Source organism: Desmodus rotundus, chromosome 2 (genome assembly GCF_022682495.2).
Source record: "Desmodus rotundus isolate HL8 chromosome 2, HLdesRot8A.1, whole genome shotgun sequence".
In the NCBI taxonomy this organism is placed as follows: Eukaryota; Metazoa; Chordata; class Mammalia; order Chiroptera; family Phyllostomidae; genus Desmodus; species Desmodus rotundus.
Genome location: NC_071388.1, coordinates 87849209 through 87871010, shown reverse-complemented (window position 1 = coordinate 87871010; position 21802 = coordinate 87849209). Strand labels below are relative to the sequence as shown.

The 21802-nt window shown below is 37.8% G+C and overlaps 1 pseudogene; it reads left to right on the top strand.

Moving 5' to 3' along the window:
- Positions 1-2846: 2846 nt before the first annotated feature.
- LOC112320564 (elongation factor 1-alpha 1 pseudogene) lies at positions 2847-4526 on the top strand (annotated as a pseudogene).
- The last annotated feature ends 17276 nt before the right edge of the window (positions 4527-21802 follow it).

The window sequence follows — 21802 nt, the reverse complement described above, 5'->3', positions numbered from 1 at the left end:
AACATTCAATATCTGTCTTTTCGTCACTGGTTTATTTTACCTAGCACAGTATCTTCAGGGTTCGTTCATATTGTAGCATGTTTCAGAATTTATTTCCTTTTTAAGGCTGAATAATATTCCATTGTTTGTATGTATTCCACATTTTGTTGATCCATTCAACTCTTGCTAGACACTTGGTTTACCTCCACATTTTGGCTATTGTGAGTAATGTTGCTATGAACATTGGTGTAAAATATCCATTTGAGCCTTTGTTCTCAATTCTTTTGTGTATATATCCAGAAGTGGAATTGCTATTGATCATATGGTAATTCTATTAATTTTAGATTAATCAATTTTAGGTTAATCAATTTAAATCTTTGAAAAATCATCATACCCTTTTCCAATGGCTGAACCATTTTATATTTCCAAGAGCAATGCACAAAGGTTTCACTTTCTCCACATCTTTGCTAGCATTTGCCATTTTTTATTTTTTATTAATAGCTACCTTAATAAGTGATATCTCACTGTGGTTTTGATTTGCATTTCCTTAATGATTAGTGATGTTGAGCATTTTTTCATGTATTTATTGGTGACATATATTTCCTTTGGAGAAATGCTTGTTCAAGTCCTTACCCTGTTTATTTATCGGGTTGTTTGTTTTTATTGTCGCTCTTGAGTTGTAGAAGTTCTTTATAGTTTCTATATGTCAATAAAATATGATTTGAAAATATTTTCTTCCACACCATGGCAGTGATTTTAAATCTTTTTATCTCATGGCACACAAAAGCTAATTTCTAAAATTCTGTGGCACACCAAAAAGTATATTTTTTGATGATTTGCCAAAGATATTTATAATTTCAATTTATTCACACCAGACATCTGTTGTTGTGTTGGCTAATGTCATACTTTCACTTGACAATCTAAGGGAAAAGAGGTCAGTGCCCCTGGCTAAATAGTTAGTGTTACATGATTTAAAAGTTCTTGCAGCCCATCAGTCTGCCACGGCACACTGGTTGAAACTCACTGCTCTCTTGGTTATCATTTCACTCTGTTGGCAAGTGTCTTTTGATGCACAAAAGCTCTTCGTTTTTATAAGGTCCAGCTTACCTATATTTATCTTCTGTTGCCTGTGCTTTTGATATTCCACTCTTTTCCTAATTTACCAACTAATTCTAAAGTTCATCTGAAAAACATACACACGCAAGGATAACTAGGAAACCTCTGAAATAGTGGACTAATAGGGAAATAGGATTCCCTGATAATAAAATGTATTCTTAAATAGTATCATCTTAGTCCATAGATAGACAGACAGTGGAGTATAGTAGAGAATCTCAGAATATGTCCCCGTACAATTAGGAATTTAATATATTACAAGTATAGCATTTGAAATCAATAGTCAGTGTTTTAAAAAACTGGCTGGACATTTGAGAAAAAGAAGAAATCCTTTTTCTTATCTTTGATCAAAATTAACTTCAGATTAATCAATGATTCAAATGTAAAAAAAATGATTTAAATGTAAAACTTGAAACCAAAAGATTTATTAAAAAGTATAACAGAATATATATAAGCAAATTTGCTGAGCTAAAGGAGAAGATTGATCATTGCTCTGGGAAAAAGCTGGAAGATGGCCCAAAGTTTTTGAAATCTGGTGATGCTGCCATTGTTGATATGGTTCCTGGCCAGCCCACGTGTGTTGAGAGCTTCTCTGACTAACCATATTATCTTTCTAACAATATTACAAAACTTAGAAGTATAAGTAAAAGATTTACCACATATCAATTTAAAAAGCCTATATAGACCTCATACTCTCAGTAGGTAGATGAATTCTCTCTTGTTGAAAAGAATAAAAGCTTGACTCAATATGCACATATATAGCAACTGTTTGAAGACAATGGAGGTTTAAAAATTGAAAGTAGTATAGGAGGGATTACAGTCTTTGAAAGAAGAAAACACAAAGTAATGTTCCTATTCAAACTAACAATAAACTTTATATCCAAATTGACATTTTCTCTTGACATATTCTAATGTTCTGTGTATGAAGAGTGGGCAGAAGAGCCTATTCAGAAGCAGCATTCAGGGCTGAGGAGTGCCCATTAGACTATGGAGCTCCCAAAACATCTGAGACCTGACGAATAAAATTGAAAAGAAGAAAGAATCTCAGAGAAATGAGCCTAAAATCTGACTACAAATTTCCTTTCAAACACTGGCTGACTCTTAAATACCATATGTGCAGGATAACATCACAGTAAATCCATCAGAAAACGGTAGGTAGGACGTGAAAACCTCAGCAAAGATTACTGCAGCCATTGAGACAGAGCCTGTGAAATGAAGACCTTAATGAAAGCCCAGGCTTTTAGTGATGAACCAAAAAGGGTCACATTTAGGAGTAAGGGGCACATGCTAGTAGAGGGGACAGCCACCTACTATTTTTGTATGTCCCTAGAGTTAAAAATGATTTTTACAATTTAACATAGTTGAAAATAAGCAAAGTAAAAGTACTATTATAACAGTTGAAAAGTGTATAATTCAAATCTTAATGTCAATACATTGTATTGTAAAATAACCAAGTTCATTCACTTACATATTGTCTATGACTGTGTTTCTGCTCCAATAGTAAAGTTGAGTAGTTGTGGCAAATATTGGATGACCAATAAAATCTAAAATATTTACTATCTGGTCCTTTACAGGAAGGGAAGTTTGGATATCCACATACAGAAGAATGAAATGGGACCCTTTTTCTACTCCATGCACAAAAACTACCACAAAATGGATTAAAGACTTAATCATAAGACCTACAACTGGCGTTTTCACAATGGGTTTGCCACAAGAACACAGGTGTCAAGAAAACCACCACTAATCAAAGCCAAATGGGAAAGGAAAAGACTCACATCAACATTGTGGTTATGGGACACACAGATTCCGGCAAGTCTACCACTACTGGCCATCTGAGCTAAAAATGTTGTGGGATGGACAAAAGAACCATGAAAAAATTTGAGAAGGAGGCTGCTGAGATGGGGAAGGGCTCCTTCAAGTATGCCTGGGTCTTGGATAAACTGAAATCTGAACATGAGTGTGGTATCACCGTTGATATCTCCCTGTGGAAATTCGAAACCAGCAAGTATTATGTGACCATCATTGATGCCCCAGGACACAGAGACTTTATCAAGGACATGATTACAGGGACATCTCAGGCTGACTGTGCTGTTCTGATTGTTGCTGCTGGTGCTGATGAATTTGAAGCAGGTATCTCCAAGAATGGGCAGACCTGTGAGCATGCCCTCTTACATACTTACATACTGAGTGTGAAACAGCTGATTGTTGATGTATAAAATGGATTCCATTCAGCCGCCATACGGCCAGAAGAGATATGAGGAAATTGTTAAAGAAGTCAACACCTACATTAAGAAAATTGTCTACAACCCTGACACAGTAGCATTTGTGCCAATTTCTGGTTGGAATGGTGACAACATGCTGGAGCCAAGTGCTAACATGCCGTGGTTCAAGGGATGGAAAGTCATCCGTGAAGATGACAGCACCAGTGGAACCACGCTGCTTGAAGTTCTGGACTGCATCCTGCCACCAACTCATGCGAATGACAAGCCCCTGCGTCTGCCTCTCCAGGATGTCTACAAAATTGGTGGCATTGGTACTGTCCCTGTGGGCCTGGTGTTCTCAAACCTGGCATGGTGGTCACCTTTGATCCAGTCAATATTACAACTGAAGTAGAGTCTGTTTAAATGCACCATGAAGCTTTGAGTGAAGCTCTTCCTGGGGACAATGTGGGCTTCAATGTCAAGGATGTATCTGTCAAAGAAAGATGTTCGTCATGGCAATGTGGCTGGTGACAGTAAAAATGACCCACCAATGGAAGCTGCTGGATACACAGCTCAGGTGATTATCCCCAACCATCCAGGCCAAATCAGTGCTGGGTATGCACAGTTTTGGATTATCACACAGCTCACCCTGCTTGCAAATTTGCTGAGCTGAAGGAGAAGATTGATCATCGCTCTGGGAAAAAGCTGGAAGACGGCCCAAAGTTTTTGAAATCTGGTGATGCTGCCATTGTTGATATGGTTCCTGGCCAGCCCATGTGTGTTGAGAGCTTCTCTGACTATCCTCTTCTGGGCCACTTTGCTGTTCTTGACATGAGACAGACAGTTGCTGTTGGTGTCATCAAAGCAGTGGACAAGAAGGCAGCTGGAGCTGGCAAAGTCACCACATCTGCCCAGAAAGCTCAGAGGGCTAAATGAATATTATCCCCAACATCTGCCACCCCAGTCTCAATCAGTGGTGGAAGAACAATCTCAGAACTGTTTCTCTCAATTGGCCACTTAAGTTTAATAGTAAAGGACTGGGTAATGATTACAATGCATCGTAAAACCTTCAGAAGGAAAGGAGAATGTTTTGTGGGCCATTTGGTATTTTTGTGTGTGTGGCAGTTTTTAAGTTATTAGTTTTTAAAACCAGTACTTTTTAATGGAAACAACTTGACCAAAATCTGTCACAGAATTTTAAGACCCATTAAAACAAAGTTTAATGAGAAAAAAAAAAAACACAACTGTAAAACTCCTGGGAGGAAACAGAGGGGAAACCCTCCTTTACATTGGCTGGAAAATGATTTCTTGGATATGATACCAAAAGCACAGTCAACAAAAGGAAAAACGGACAAGTGAAAGTACATTAAACTAACAGTCTTCTCCACAGCAAAGGAAACAATCAGTACAATGAAGAGACAATCTGTGGAATGGCAGTAAATATCCACAAACATATATCTCAAATATGTAAGGAACTCATACAACTCAATGGAAAAAAAAAAAAAAAGACCATGAATAACCCAATGAAAAATGGCCAAAGGGCCTGAGTAGACATTTCTCTAAAAAATACAGATGCCCTGTAGCTATATGGAAAAAATGTTCAACAGTATTGATCATCAGGAATATGCAAATCAAAACCACACTGAGATATCATCTCTCACAGGTAAAAATGGCTATCATCAAAGAGGCAAAAAAGATAATGTGTTGGTAATGGTGGGGAGAAAAGGAAACCCTTCTTTATATAATGTGGTAAAATGTAATTTGGTACATCCCTTACAGAAAACAGTTTGGAGATGCCTCAAAAAATTAAAAATAAAACTACCTCACAATCCTGCAATTCCAATTCTGGATATTAGGGAATGAAGTCAATACCTCAAAGAGAGATCTGCACTCCTGTGATCACCACAGCAGTATTCGCAGTAGCGAAGATACGGACACACCCTAGTGCCCCCAGCAGATGAGTGGATACATAAAATGGGGTATCTAAACACCACGGTCATTACTGGAGGGAAATGGGTTTGGAGGGGTAGGAGAGGGAAAAGGGGAGGATAAATAGTGATGAAAAGAGGCATGACTTGCAGTGGTGAACACATAATACAATATATAGATGACATATTATAGAATTGTACCCTTTAAGCCTACATAATTTAATTAACCAATGTAATCTAAATAAATTCAGTTTAAAAATAAATAAATAAAAATTACAAATTTGATGTTACGGAACAGTCATGAGGTATAAAGTACAGCATAAATAATATAGTCAATTTTATTCTAATAACTACATATGGTATCAGATGGGTACAAAATTTAACAAGGTGATCACTTAGAAAGTTATATAATACCTAATCACAAGGCGTACACCCAAAACGAATATAATATTGTATGTCAACTGTAATTTAAAAATAATTTTTAAAAAAATTTAAATTATGAATAACAATAAAAATTTAAAAAAATAAAAAAAAATTTAAATTGGGTGTCTATATATAATGGAGTATTATGTAGCCTTAAAAAAAGAAGGAAACCCTGCCATATGTGACAACAAGGATGTACCTAGAAGACATTTTGCTAAGTGAAATAAACCAGAAACAGAAAGAAAGACAAATATGGAGTGATCTCCTTATATATAAAAATGAAAATAGCCAAACTTACAGTAGCTGAGAGTACTATGGTAGCTACCAGGGGTCACAGGGAAGGGAAAATATTGGTCAGTGGTGGCAAAGCTTCAGTTCTCAAGATGAGTAAGTTCTGAATATCTAATGAACATTAATGTGAATGTAGTTAACAATACTGTTTTGTGTATTTAAAATTGTTTAATATAGTAGATCACAAGTATTTTCACCACAAAAAAATGAAAACAGATAAATAGTAACTATATAAGATGATGGATATGGTAATTAGCTTAATTGTGGTAATTATTTCACAATGCATGTGTATATCAAAACATCAAGTCATATACCTTAAATAAATACAACTTTTACTTGTCAATTATACCTCAACAAAGATAGGAAGAAAGACAAACAGATTAAAACAAAAACATAGTAAGACTTACTGACCAATTAACACATAAAAATTTGACAATGCCTAGAGAAAAGTGTATAGAAAAACTAAAACGTTCATATTCTGTGAATAGAAGTATAAATTGCTGTATAACCATCTTAGAGGCATTATGGAAATATTTTTCAAAAATTTAAATATGGGTATCCTTTGGCCAGTACCCTACTTCTAAAAAATAATCTTAAAATATGCACAAATATGAAAAGCTATCTATATCCAAGGATGTTTGTAAGAGGAAAAAAAATCTTAAATTTCTCCCACATTCTATACCAGGGGTGTCAAACTCATTTTCATTGGGGGCCACATCAGCTTTGTAGTTGCCTTCAAAGGCTGAATGTAATTTCAACTCCTTAAGAGTTAAGGAGTAGTTATGTTTACACATTCCTAAAATTACATTCAGCCCTTTGAAGGCAACCTCGAGGCTGATGTGGCCCCCAATGAAAATGAGTTTGACACCCCTGTTCTATACCTTAGAAACAAGTCACTAACCCTAACTCATACCCATGGTGTAGAGAATGAGATTTCACCTTTCGATTTGAGTGATATCAAGAATTTGTGAATATCTTTAAAACCACCACAAAGTGCAATGAGATGCAACCATTGCATAAAGAAGAGCGATGCAGCATATCTCACAATAATGGTGAGGAGTGGTGTCCAAGTTTTCCAAGTTTAAAAAGCAAGTTGTTAAATATTATTATAAAGGAATTTCACTTTTGAAAAAATATAGATGTGTATATATATACATATACGTACATGTATACACATCTATATTTATTCACATATGTTTGTAGATTCATATAAAATCTGGTGTGTAAAGTTAACTGAAGAAGGGACTTTTATTTTTACTTTATATTCTTCTAAGTGGTATAAATTATTTACAGTAAGAATACAATAATTTTATATTAAAATTTACTTTTAAAATTGAAAATAAATACTTTGTGCTAGGCATCATAGAGGTCCCATTCTGGAACTAGTAAATGACATTACTGCTAAAGACTGTGGGGTTAAAAAAAGTTACACTTCAGGTACACCGTCAATTCTAGGTTAAAAGTACAAAAGGTTCTAGATGGCTTATATTTGAGCAAGTCACTTTTCTTTAATTCATTCTCTTTATTGGTAATACATGGGGGACTGGATGAGAGGGTGACTAATCATCCTAGAGCAGGATAATTGAGGTCCCTTATAAATCACGAGACATAGCAACCAGAAAGATCAAAATGTATGGCAAAGAGTAAAGAAGCTGTATTGGTGATATACCTTAAATATATCCGCATGATGTGTTTCTCAGTGAAATGTCAGCTCCTGCAGTTTGTAGCTAGGCCTTCGATGTTACAGCAATAATATGAAAACCAGACTTCTCAAGACAGCTGCCCTCAATTCCACTTAATAGGAAATAATGTTCTTTGCTTCAATGAAAGATGTAAAGAACTTCAATATTCAAAATTTTCAAGTTCTCTAAATAAATGTCCTTACTATTTTCCCCATTTAAAACACATTTTCTCCTTTCCTACTCTTTGAAACAAAACCATTTTAAAAAATTAATTCATCAGCATACAATAGTACAAAAAAGCAAATCATAAGCATGCACATTCACCTCATGTTTCAGCTTTCCTCTAACCTGCTGATGTTGCGGATATGGTTGACTAAACAAATAAACATTCTGCATGTGATATAGAATATATTCACAGCCTTAAAAATCTAGAAGTAAAAGTATTATCACAATTTAAGCTTTTTTTCCCCTGTAGTGTCAAAGTAAGCAATTCTCGTTTCAAATGGGCTGTGTCCCAGAATTTAGTTTTTAAATCAGCTGTATAGAAGTAGGAATAAACTTCTCTCCCAACAGAAACAGTATTATAAATGCTTCATGTATTTGCAGTCTAAACCACAATGACCTACTTAATCCATAATGTACCCAAACTGGAGTATTTTTGAGGGGTAGTGGAACCTAACAAAGAAAGAAAACCCAGTTGGAATCCTAAGTGAGGAAGTTGTCAATGAGATTCAATGTCCTCCTCTCTAAAATAGTGCTCATTTCCAAGAGTTACTCCAAGTAATATCTGAGATTATTGTGTAGGTGTTAATTTGCAGCAAGAAGGGGTTGTTTGTTGTACATCACAATTGTGGTATTAACTAAGCTATGAAAGGTGCTTGCTTAATTTTAATCACAGCCCCAAGTAGCATCTGAAGGATAAGTACTGCTTCAGCTCTGGAGGAGCAGAATAGAGCCGCATAGCACATTGGCATTCACACTCACTGATGATAAACACCACACGCTCTGGAGACAGAGGGATCAAGTTCACAGCCCTGGAGTTGGGGCTGGTGGTATAGTAGGGAGCATAACTGCCTTCCAAACTCCTGAATCCACCACCTACCAGATGCACAGACTGAAAGAATGTGCCTCGATTTCCTCATCTGAAAAGTGAGAATAAAGAGAACCAAGATGGCGGCGTAGGTAGACACACTGCGCCTCCTCGCACAACCAGAACTGACAGAGAATCGAACAGCAAGGGGGACCAACACCAAGGAAACAAAAAATAATCATTCATCCAGACTGGTAGGAGGGGCGGAGACGGCACTGGGGTGGAGAGGACTCGCGTGGCTGTGGCGGGACTGAGACTGGCGGAGTGTGGGACAAATGGCGCAGGCAGTCCGAGCACTAGCAGACCCTGCGGTCCCACATTTGCACAGATAAACCCAGAGGGCCGGACTCAGAGTGGCGGAGAGTGGGGCAGGCAGAGTGGCGGATAGCACATTGCGGCACCACATTCGCCCACAGATAAACCGGACGAACAGCGGGCAGAGAAGCAGACCGCTGCGCAACCCAGGGCTCCAGCTCGGGGAAATAAAGCCTCAAACCTCTGATTGAAAGCGCCCCTGGGGGTTGGGGCGGCAGGAGAGACTCCCAGCCTCACAGGAGAGGTTGTTGGAGAGACCCACAGGGGCCTAGAGTGTGCACAGGCCCACTTACTCGGGAACCAGCACCAGAGGGGCCCAGTTTGATTGTGGGTAGCGGAGTGAAAGACTGAAATCCGGAGGAGAGTGAAGCGGGCGCCATTGCTCCCTCTCGGCCCCGCCCCCACGTACAGCATCACAGCCCAGCGACCAGCATTACCCCGCCCAGGTGAACACCTAAGGCTCCGCCCCTTAAAGTAACAGACGCGCCAAGACAAACAAAAAAAAATGGCCCAAATGACAGAACACTTCAAAGCTCCAGAAAAAATACAACTAAGCGACGAAGAGATAGCCAACCTATCGGATGCACAATTCAAAGCACTGGTTATCAATATGCTCACAGACTTGGTTGAATCTATTCGAAAAACAGATGAAAAAATGAAGCCTATGCTAAGAGAAACAAAGGAAAATGTACAGGGAACCAATAGTGATGAGAAGGAAACTGGGACTCAAATCAATGGTATGGACCAGAAGGAAGAAACAAACATTCAACCAGAAAAGAATGAAGAAACAAGAACTTGGAAAAATGAGGAGAGGCTTAGGAATCTCCAGGACACCTTGAAACGTTCCAACATCCGAATTATAGGGGTGCCAGAAGGAGAAGAGGAAGAACAAAAAATTGAAAACTTATTTGAACAAATAATGGAGAACTTCCCCGATCTGGCAAAGGAAATAGACTTCCGGGAAGTCCAGGAAGCTCAGAGAGTCCCAAAGAAGCTGGACCCAAGGAGGAACACAACAAGACACATCATAATTACATTACCCAAGATTAAACGCAAGGACCTACGTCCAAGATTACTGTATCCAGCAAAGCTATCATTTAGAATGGAAGGGAGGATAAAGTGCTTCTCAGATAAGGTCAAGTTGAAGAGGCTCATCATCACCAAGCCCTTATTATATGAAATGTTAAAGGGAGTTACCTAAGAAAAAGATCAAAAATAGGAACAGTAAAAATGACAGCAAACTCACAGTTATTAACGACCACACATAAAACAAAAACGAGAGCAAACTAGGCAAACAACTAGAACATGAGGGTTGTCAATAAGGGAGTGGGAGGGGGAGAGGGGGGTAAAGGTACAGAGAATAAGTAGCATAGATGATAGGTGGAAAATAGACAGGGGGAGGGTAAAAATAGTGTAGGAAATGTAGAAGCCAAAGAACTTATAAGTATGACCCATGGACATGAACTATGGAGGGGGAATGTGGGAGGGAGGGGGTTGGGCAGGATGGAGTGGAGTGGGGGGGGGAAATGGGACAACTGTAATAGCATAATCAATAAATATATTTAAAAAAAAAGTGAGAATAATAATAGTAGATTAATAATAATAGATTAATTAAATGCATGTAAAATACTTTTTAAAATTCCTTGCTGATAATGTTTTTCTAGAATTAAGCTTACTAACTATTGTTTTGGTGCTTTCTAACTAAAAAAAAAAGGTTTAAACAAAAAAGAAAGCATATAATGTGGCTCAAGTCAGTTGGGGAAAATATTACAAGTTAATTTCAAAAGTATTCTTTTTGTTTGTTTAAAGGACATTTCTTATTTATGGATTCAGTATTCAAAGCCTTATGTATTCTTTAGTTCATCCTGATAAAGCAGTGTAAAAGAATGGATCTTAGTTCAAAAATCAGGGGTAAAATTATAATTTTGTTGATTTTTCTTTTCTAAGTATATGTTATGGATTATGCTGTTAGACTTGTCCCAGTTTTTCCCCCTTTGCTCCCCTCTTCCTGGTTCCCTCCCTCCCTCCTATAACACCCCTTGTTAAGTTCATGTCCATGGGTTGTGCATGTAAGTTCTTTGGCTTCTCCATTGCCAAGACTGTTCTTAACCTCCCCCTGTCTATTTTGTATCTATGCAATTATGTTTCTAAATCCCTATACATTTTCCCCCATTTTCCCCTTCTCCTCCCAGCTAATAATCCTCCAAATGATCTCCATATCTATGATTCCACTCCTGTTCTAGTTGTGTGTCTTTGTTTTTTAGATTCAGTTGTTGACAGTTTTTGAGTTTGTTATATACAACAATTTAATATCTTGTATAATCCTCCTTCAACCAGGGTAACAGCAAATGCATCTCTGCATTTTGAGTTCCCTAGGAACAGCATCCAATTTATAGAGACTTCACACAGTCCCAGGACACCAGGCTGACACATGCAGTGTTTGATGCCATCTGCCAACATCTTATTGGGTTCTCAGTCAGCACTTCACAGGGGTTGCCCACGAGACATTCCTTATTCCTGTCTCTAGCCTCTTCAAAGCAGGAGGCTCTGCTACTTCTATGAGCACTTGAATCTCTCCACTCCTTTCAAACTGGGCTGGGGTTCCGTAATTGAGGCTTGGCTGTCTCTAACCCCAGACAACACCAGGCAGCTTTTCCTTTCAAGTTCCCAAGAGTATGACCAATAGGCAGAGAGCAGGGTCTTTCTCTCAGGGACCTACTATCATCTATACAATGGTGGGCAAAAGGAGGTTTACACTTGTGAATGTATAAAACACAATTTATTCTTGTATTATTATTAATATTTGTATTGTTTGTAATACAACTGTAAACCTACTTTTGCCCACCTGTATTCACTTCGTGCCTCTTCCATTTCTACCCTCCTACGATGTTAGGAAGGGTGCCAGTATGAATAGTCTCACAAACTCTGGAACAAGTTGGGATGTAAATAAATAAAATCTCAGCAAGGGAGACTCAAAAAGGCCTCTAAATGAGGCTAATCAAAAGGTATGAAAATTTCTTGCGCGCCCTTGAGAGCCCTGGCAGCAGGTTTCTCCACGTGACCCTGAAGGGAGAAGTGTGTCCTCGTGTGGTGTATGGAGAGGGGTGAGGACGAGAGTAGTGAGAGAGAATGACAACACGCATGTGCAGGTTCAGGGATTTCTATGCTGGCTGTAAATGAGCTGTGTGGTGGGTTTGTTTTTTTTTTTTTAATTATTCCCTTCATTCTCCCTCACCTAATTCTATATTTCAGTTGGTGTCATGGGAAACAATTTTTTTGTTAATGTCATCTGGAGGCCTTTCTTAGCCTGCCTTGCTTAGATTTCATTTATTTTTATTCCAACTTGTTCTAGAGCTTTCTTAGAGAGACAGTTCATACCAACTCCCTTTATAACATCATCAGTTTTTGTCTTCATCCTGTTAATCAACTTAGATGATTTTTCTCTGCACTCTTGCTGACTGGGAGCCTCTCCAGTCCATTTAAATTATGCCTCCATTCTTATTGGTGTTTTTTAGCTAGGTTTTAGTTCATACAACTGTATTATTTTCCAGGTCAATTTGGTTTATATTTTCAACATTGTGAGAAACTATATCAAATGGTTTCTCCCATTTTATCATTCAAAAGAATCCTATCCCATTTCTCTGAAAAACCAAGGGCAACTTGAAAATATTTATCAACTTTTGCATTCTTTTTCTGAAGCACTGTTAAACTGCCTACTACTGAATTTCAATGCGAATGGCTTGGAGCCACATCTTTTGAAACTCATTGGAAATAAGAACATTCAGTTATCTTGTTCTTGGCCACAGGAGATATTTTACAAAGTAAAGCTCTAAATTCTAAGTAACAGAGCTATTTCCACCTCTAATGAAAAGGCAACATTTTTTCTTATGGAGTCTTATATAAATAATATATCATTATTTATATAGCTGTAAAATATAGCACTTGTGTTTTGTTCTGTTTTTAATTTTAAATAAGCTACACAAATTAGAATAAGATGCCCAGGGACAGGACGTGAAAGATGTCAGTCCAGATTTTTTTAAAGGCTCTGACCCAGGTTATTTATAATAAAGGACAAAAATATCATATTTCCTCAAGCCATTAAACCCAGTACCTTCAGACTGATGATGGTCCTTCATTTCGATACTCTATTTGGTTATTATGCATTCTGTCTTACAGGGGACAAATTGAGTTGTTTTTCTTACAGACAGTGTCAAAAATAAGCAAAGCTCTAGTCTGTGTTTAGGTTTAAAAACAATGAAAAATATACTGAAGCCACTACATAGGAGAGACAAAAACAGCAAATTATATTATTAAATATCAAAATTTATACTGAAGTTTCCTAGTTTGACACACAAGACCCACCAGACAAAGTGGGAAAGGTGAAAAGGAAAGAAATTACTGAGTTTATTATATAGTGATTTACAACAAAATTCATTAAGAACAGATAAAACTTATGAAATGATAGCCGTATCCTAAATTTTTTTCTGTTTTGTGACTTGGTTTTATTTTCTAAAACTATTTCAAGAAATGTAAAGTCCATACAAAAATCAGGATTTGTATTTAGATTTTTACAAAAAGAAGAAGATAGCATGTGAATATATTTGGAAAGCTCTATTCTCAGACATTTGGTTAGAGCAAGCAGAACAGCAGAGTGTGAAGCTTCATGACAAAGACGGAGAACAATAATCTGCACTTTGACCTACGACCTCTGCAGTTAACCCAATTATCCCGTTTCAACTGTGGTGACCATTCAGAGGCAGTTCCCTGCACTGCTCTGGATAAACAGTAAGTCTAATCTATTACTTCATAATTTTCCCATATTAATGCCAAATCTCTCCTTAAATGTCAATTCGGAGTTGTGATTTCATATTCAATTTTCAAAAAATGAGTGTTCATACTATTTTGTTGCCACACTGGAAACATTCACCTACTCTCTCTGAATCAGCCCCTTGAGAACCACTGCACACTTACGCCTTCTGGATGGCCAGAGAGGGAGACAGCCCCGAAACTGTGAGGCTAACAGGCCCTGAAGAGCTAGAACCCCTCCAATCAGCCTGCACCTAGCACCATCATTCTGTGCCCAATTGACCTAAATGGCCACAATGCAACAGATACCACTGTGTTACTGAAAGGAAAAAAGGCCCCTTTCAGGCGCTCTTTACCAGAGCTACCTATCTCTTTCCTTGAGCCAGGCATAATTAACTATAGTTTCTCTGAGCCCCTGTTCTTAGGACTAGAGAGGTTACTAAAAGCATCACCTATGCGATTATTTTAAAACTTACAAAAACACGATTTACCAGACTGGAGTGCCTGGACCCTGAACCCGAAGATAACATTGGAACAAACTGAAGCCTGTGTAACCAGCCTGAAATCTCCTGTTATACAACTAATTGCCCAGCTGCTACACCTTCCCCCTTTATCACCCAATAAAACTCACAGTTCAAACCTTTTGCTACTGTGCAACTCTCAGCACTTAGTCTCACGTTTCCTCCCTTGGAAAGTGAATGAAAATTTGCCCTCTGCGTTTTGTTCCCTTTGTGAATTTTTCCACAGCTCATATCACCCTAACAGCTGGACTGGTTAAACATACTGAGAACTAGAATTCTTTGTTTTTAATTACAGAAAGTCTGTGTTTTTCAAAGCCCATTTTTTTTCATGCAATAGAAAAATGTTCTTGATTAAAATCTTTTTTAATTTTTAATTATATTTTGTTGATTATGCTATTAAAGTTGTCCCAATTTTCCTCCACTGCCCCGCACCACCCAGCACTCTCCACTCTGTAAGGCCATCACCACAGTGTGTTGTTCCTGTCCATGAGTCATGTGTGTAAGTTCTTTGGCTGCCCCATTTCCTATACTGTACATTATATCCCCATGGCTATTCTGTAACTATCAATTTGTACTTATTAATCCCCTCACCTCTTCACCCATTTCCTCTATACCACCCCCAATCTGGCAACCATCAAAACCCTCTCCACATCCACGATTCTGTCTCTGTTTTTTTGTTGTTGTTTGCTTAGTTTTTAGATTCGGTTGTTAAAAGATATATATTTCTTGCCATTTTATTGTTCATAGTTCTGATCTTTTTCTTTTTCTTCAATAAGTCCCTTTAACATTTCGTATAATAATTATTGGGTGAGGATGAACTCCTTTAGTTTTTTCTTGTCTGGGAAGCTCTTTATCTGCCCTTCAAATCTAAATAATATCTTTGCTGGGTAGAGCAAGTTTGGCTGTTGTCACTGTTTCAAGACTTTGAATATTTCTTACCAATCCCTTCTAGCCTGCAGTTTCTTTTCAAAAATCAGCTGACAGTTTTATGGGAACTCCCCTGTAGATAACTGCTTGTCTCTTGCTGCTTTTAAGATTGTCTCTGTATCTTTAAGCTTTGACATTTTAATTATGATATGTCTTGGAGTGGTCTCTTTGCATCTATCTTGTTTGAGACTCTCTGTGTTTTCTGGACTTACATATCTATTTCCTTCACCAAATTAGGGACATTTTCTTTCATTATATTTTCAAATAGATTTCCAATTTCTTCCTCTTTATCTTCTCCTTCTGATACCCCTATAATGTGCATATTGGAACTCTTGAAGTCTTTAATGAGCTGCTTACACTATTCTTGTTTTTTTGGATTCTTTTTAATTCTTGTTCTGGTTGGTTGTTTTTTGCTTCCATATGTTCCAAATCATTGATTTGATTCTTGGCTTCATCCACTACTGTTATTTCCTTGTACATTGTACTTTATTTCAATTAGTGCATCATTCATTCCTGACTGGATCTTTTTTATACTGTTGAGGTTCTCACTAAGTTCCATGGGCATCCTTGTAACCAATGTTTTGAACTCTGCATCTGATAGTATGCTTATCTCCATTTCATTTACATCTTTTTCTGGAGTTTTGATCTGTCTTTATTTGAGTCATGTTTCTCTGTCTCCTCATTTTTGCAGCCTCCCTGTGTTTGTTTCTATGTATTAGGTAGAGCTGCTATGACTCCCTGTCTTGGTAGCACAGCCTAATATAATAGGTGTCCTGTAGGACCCAGTGGCACAGCCTCCCCTATTACCCAAACTGGGTACTTAAGGAGCACCCTTCGTGTAGGCTGAGTACACCCTCTTCTTGTAGTTGATGCTTGGCTGCTCTTGGTGGATCAGTGGGAGGGATTTATCCAGGCCAGTCAGCTGCAAGGATTGGCAATGACCACTGACCACCAACCTCTGCCCTCCACAGAGGATCAGCTGTGCAGGGGCAGGGTGGTGATACTCTAATGTGATCTGTAGCTATCCAGACCTGCAAGCACAGGCTCTGGGGTGTCCCAGGTAGTGCAGGTCAATATCAGCCCCAACCTGTGTTCTGCCCAGGGCCACTCTGCCTGAGCTATAAAGCAATCTGAGATGGCTGGTACTTGTGCTGAGCTGGGGAGATTCCCACGTGAAGCCAAGCTGTGAATCTAGGCTGGCTGCTGCTAGTGCCTGGCCTTTATCACTTAACAAGAGGTATGGGGACTGGGTTAGGCTCTCTGTTGCTTGTTTAGGATTTAGGAAGTTGTGAAGCATTAGCCAAGACCAGCCATTCATATGGAGAAGTCACTGTTAACAGCTTGGGTGGTCCTATAAATTGGTTGGGACAGAGTCTCAGGGAAACTCCTGGGAGGTACAAATAGTTTTAGCCAGGTTAACGGAGTCTCAGACATGGAATCCACCTGCTAACTCTATGGCTGTTTGGGAGGAGGACTCAACAAAGGGCCAATGGCCTCTACCCACCTTTCTGTCTGAGAGAAAGCAGTCCCCCAGTTCCCACCTTGATGCTGGACACTCAGTTATTCCCTGTATGCCACTGGTGACTTTCAAGCTACTCTTTCAGTGCTAGAGCTCAGAGGGAATTAATCCGAGTAAATCTGTGTGTGGGTTCTTTAAGGGGAACTGCTTGGGACTGCACAAGTTTCTTCCACTAACTGGGTTTTGCAGCCAGAAGTTATGGGGACTTACGTTCCTGGCACTGGAACCCTGTGCTTGGGTACTGGTGTGGGGCTAGGCTTCCTTGTTCCTGAGATAACCTTCCCAAGTTTTTATCTCCACACATAGATGTGGGACCAGCCCATTCTGCATTCTGCCCCTCCTACCCATCTGACTGAATGTGTTTTCTTTAAATCCATAGATGTCAGACTTCCAGGCAACTCAATTCTGATGGTTCTGAGTGATGGTTGTTCTATAGTTTAGCTGTAATTTTGATGAGGCTGTGTAAGGAGGCGAATTATATTTACCTATGCCACCATCTTGACTGGAAGTCAAATCTCAAAATCTTAAGTTTTAAAAAATAAAAAACTACATCTCTGCTATGATAACTGGTATATAAATTTCATAGACAATGTGAACTGAAATGAGAAGGAGTATAGGAAAATATATTTTAATTATACTTTTTATACATTTTAAATCTTCATTGCTGTTAAAATACTATAAAACACACACAATACAAAACCCTATCCCTAATTTTAAAAAGAATTGTGACTTCAGTTTTCCTCAGTTTTGATTCTTCATATTTCAGTTAACAGTTTTTTTAAATATTTCTTAATTCTTTGGTATATTTGATCAAAATTAAAAGAGCCTCCCTTTGGTATTTTACCAACAACTAACCAAAGCTTCAGCTGACTTCTAAGAAACTTTAGAAAAATACAAGTAAAAGGTGTGTGTTGAAGAAAACCTTCTTGAGCTAATCTTATGACACATTATTCTAAGAGAGCTTAAACTTTTACTATACTATTTTATTTATTTAATAATTAAAATAGTATAAATTTTTAAAAAGCTTTTCAGTGTCTATTATAAGAGCAATAAAATTAAGAGAAATATTTTATGCTACATTCTGGGGATACTGAGATAAATATAACACTGTTTTCTAATTTTGCATAGTCTAAGAGATACATAATTGTTTGTAAATAAAGAAGTTACAACCTAGGCTAAGAGCAATAATAGAAAATATACAAATTGAAAATTTAAAAAAAAATGAAAATATACAAATTGCAGTTTCTCACACAAGTTTTTGTGATGGCAGTGAGGTGGTTGGAAGCAAACTAGATTCTCAAAACAGGTTATACTTTTATGAGGGTTTTATAAAATCAGTTGAATTATGTGTGTGTGTGTGTGTGTTATTGTGTCCCACAAAACATAATGTTTTGGAATACTGTTAGTATCTCAGAATGTTTCCTAATTTGGAAATAGATCTTAGCAAAGGTAATCAAATTAAAATGCAGTCATAGAGTGGTCCCTAATCCAATATGACTGATATCCTAACAAAAAAGGGGAAAATGTGGACATAAGAAAGGCACACATAGAGAGAAAATTATGGGAAGAGATTCAGGGAGACAAAGTCCTGTGAAAGTCAAAGACAGAGGCCTAGGACATACTATCCCCTCAAAGCCTTTGGAAGGTACTCAACTGTCAACATCTTGATTTCAGATTCCTAGGTTCCAGAACTGTGAGACATTTTGATGTTTATAGGTTCTTGCATGATTTTATTCTTTTTAAATGAGGAATAATCAACATAACGTTACATGAGTTTCAGGTGCACAACTTAATTTGATATTTGTATATATTGTGAAATGATCACCACACTAAGTCCAGTTAACATCCATCACTGTACATAGTTACCATTTTTTCTCTTGTGATGAGAATTTTGAAAATAACTTTCAAATATACAACACAGTATTATTAACTATAGTCATCATGCTATATATTACATCCCCATGACTTATTTTATAAATGGAAATTTGGATTTTGGAACCCCCTTAACCCATTTTGACAACTATCTACCACACTACATCTGGGAACCACATATAAGTGAGATCAAATGGCATTTGTCTTACTCTGCCTTATTTTGCTTAGCAAAATGCCCTCAAGTTTCATACATGTTGTTGCAAATGGCAGGATATCCTTTTGACGGCTGAATTATATTCTATTGTGTACAGGCACAGATGAGATATAAATATAGGTGTAAATATATATACACACACCACATACACTACTGCACTTCTTTGTTCAGCCCTCCATTCATGGACTCTTAGGTGGCTACACATCTTGACTATTGTAAATAATGCTGCAATGAACATGGGAATGCGTGTATCTTTATTTTAACATGTGAAGTATCTTCATTTTTTAAGTATATTTTATTGATTATGCTATTACAGTTTTCCCATTCTTTTTTTCCCCTTTCTCCCCCTTCACACAGTATGCCATTACCTCCAGCATCCCCCCCCCACCCCTTAGTTCACATCCATGGGTCATATGTATAAATTCTTTGGGTTCTCAATTTCCTATACTATTCATAACTGTCCCCTGTCTATTTTGTACCAACCAATTATGTTTTTTCTTATTCCCTGTACCTTTCCCCCCATTCTCCCATTTTCCCCTCTCCACTGATATCTCTCCACATGATCTCCATTTCTGTGATTCTGTTCCTGTTCTAGTTGTTTGCTTAGTTTGTTTTTGTTTTTCTAGATTCAGTTGTTGATAGTTGTGTGTTTGTTGTCATTTTACTGTTCATATTTTTGATCATCTTCTTTTCTTATATAAGTCCCTATAACATTTAATATAATAAGGGCTTGGTAATGACGAACTCCTTTAACTTGACCTTTCTGGGAAGCATTTTATCTGCCCTTCCATTCTAAATGATAGCTTTGCTAGATATAATAATCTTGGATGTAGGCCCTTGCCTTTCGTGACTTTGAATACTTCTTTCCAGCCCCTTCTTACCTCATGACTTAGCTCTTTTTCTGGAGTTTTGATCTGTTCTTTCATTTGAGCCATATTTCTTTGTCTTGGTTCACCTGTCACATTGTAAGGGTCAGAGCCTTAGGGATTCATCAGGGTGGGGCAACCCTCTTTGCTGCATTGTGACACTGTCAGGGAGGGTTCAGAGAGGGAACAATGCCGCTTGCTCAGCTCTCGTCCTGCTTTCAATCACTTCCCTCAATTCCCACAGGCAAATTGGGCCTTTCTGGTGCTGATTCCTGAGTGGGTGAGTTTGTGGACATTCTAGGACCCTGTGGGTCTCTCCAGTAAACTCTCTTGTGAGCCTCGGAGTTTCTCCTGCTGCCACAACCCCCACATATTTTTACAGCCAGAAGTTTTCAGACTTTAGTTTCCCCGTACTGGAACCCTGTGTTGAGTGGCCTGTCTCACTCCCCTGTTGTTCCTCTTGGTTTACCCACACATGACTGTGGGACCACCCAGTCCACCCAGGCTGGACTGCTGCTTTGTTGTGTGTCCTCTCCACCATGGCTGCCCATCTCTGCCCCTTCTACCGGTCTGAATGAATGTTTCTTCTTTAACTCCTTGGTTGTTGGACTTCCATACAGTTTGATTTTCTGGCAGTTCTGGTTGTCTTTTGTTTTTAAATTTTTTGTTGCCCTTCTTTTGGTTGTGCAAGGAGGTGAACCAAACCAAGGTAGAACCAAACCTATCTACCTATGCCTCCACCTTGGCTGGAACTTGTGTGTCACATATATCTTTCTGAGTTAATATTTTTGTTTCTTTTTTTCAATAGGTGGAAGTGGAATTGCTGGATTATATGTGAGCTCTACTTTTAATTTTTTGAGGAACCTCCATACTATTTTTCATATCATTGCACCAACTTACATTCCCACCAATGGTTCACAAGGGCTTCCTTTTTCTCTACTTCCTTACCAACACTTCTTATTTCTTGCCTCCTTACTAATAGTCATTCTAACGAATATTAGGTGATGTCGCATTGTGGTTTTTACTTGTTTTTCCCTGATGAATAGTAATGTCAAGTACCTTTTTATGCACCTGTTGGCCATTGTATGTCTTTTTTGGAAAAATGTCTCTTCAGATTCTCTGCCCATTTTTAAATAGAATTGCTTAGAAAGAACCAAATTGGCCAATAGCTTGATTTCATCTGGAGACTTCGAGGCCCCAGAACTGTGAAACAATAAATTTCTGATGTGGGAATCATGTAATTTATGATGTTTTGCCATGGCAACCTTAACAAATGAATACAATAGACAAGGTAGCAAATAGCATTCTAAGCAAGGGAAGAGAATGTGCAAACCGTGGTGTGTTTAGAGAATGTCATTTAATATTACCATTAACCAAGAGGAGAAATGTCAAATCAAGAACTACACAAGTTGTCATACATAACATCAAATGGCTTTAACTTAAATATATAGCTGAGGGGAAATATTAGAGAGATTTTATGCAGTGAGAGATAATTTTCAAATACATGGGCCAATTAATTGATTCATAAATTTTAGACTTTATGTCCTTTCAATTAAGATAGATAAGGCTAAGCCTTTAGATAAGGTGACTATGTGTTCTGTTTTGCACAGGATAATACTTTTCACTCTCAAAGTGTCCCAGTTTGTTAGACAAACCACATAATACATAGTCACCCTTCCTTTAGCTGCCTGACCACCATCTCACTTCTCTCTCCCCATTATCCCAAAATAACTGCATAGTTGCTTTCAGTTAAATATAATATATATTATAATAGCAAACTCTAAATGATTACTGTTAGGCATTCTACTATACACTTTATATGTATGAACACATTTAATTTTTATATAGTGCTATGAGAAATATTCTTTCACAGATAAAGAAATTGAGACACAGAGAAATAAAGTACTAGCTAGTAGGAGTTGTAGATGAGAGTCAGTTCTAGTAATGTAGTCTCAGAGTCCATGCTCATTACCATGTCAAAGTAGTTATCATTATTACCACACTATTATCATCCAATGCAGCATCAGTAGTACATATATTTATGTTTGTATTCTT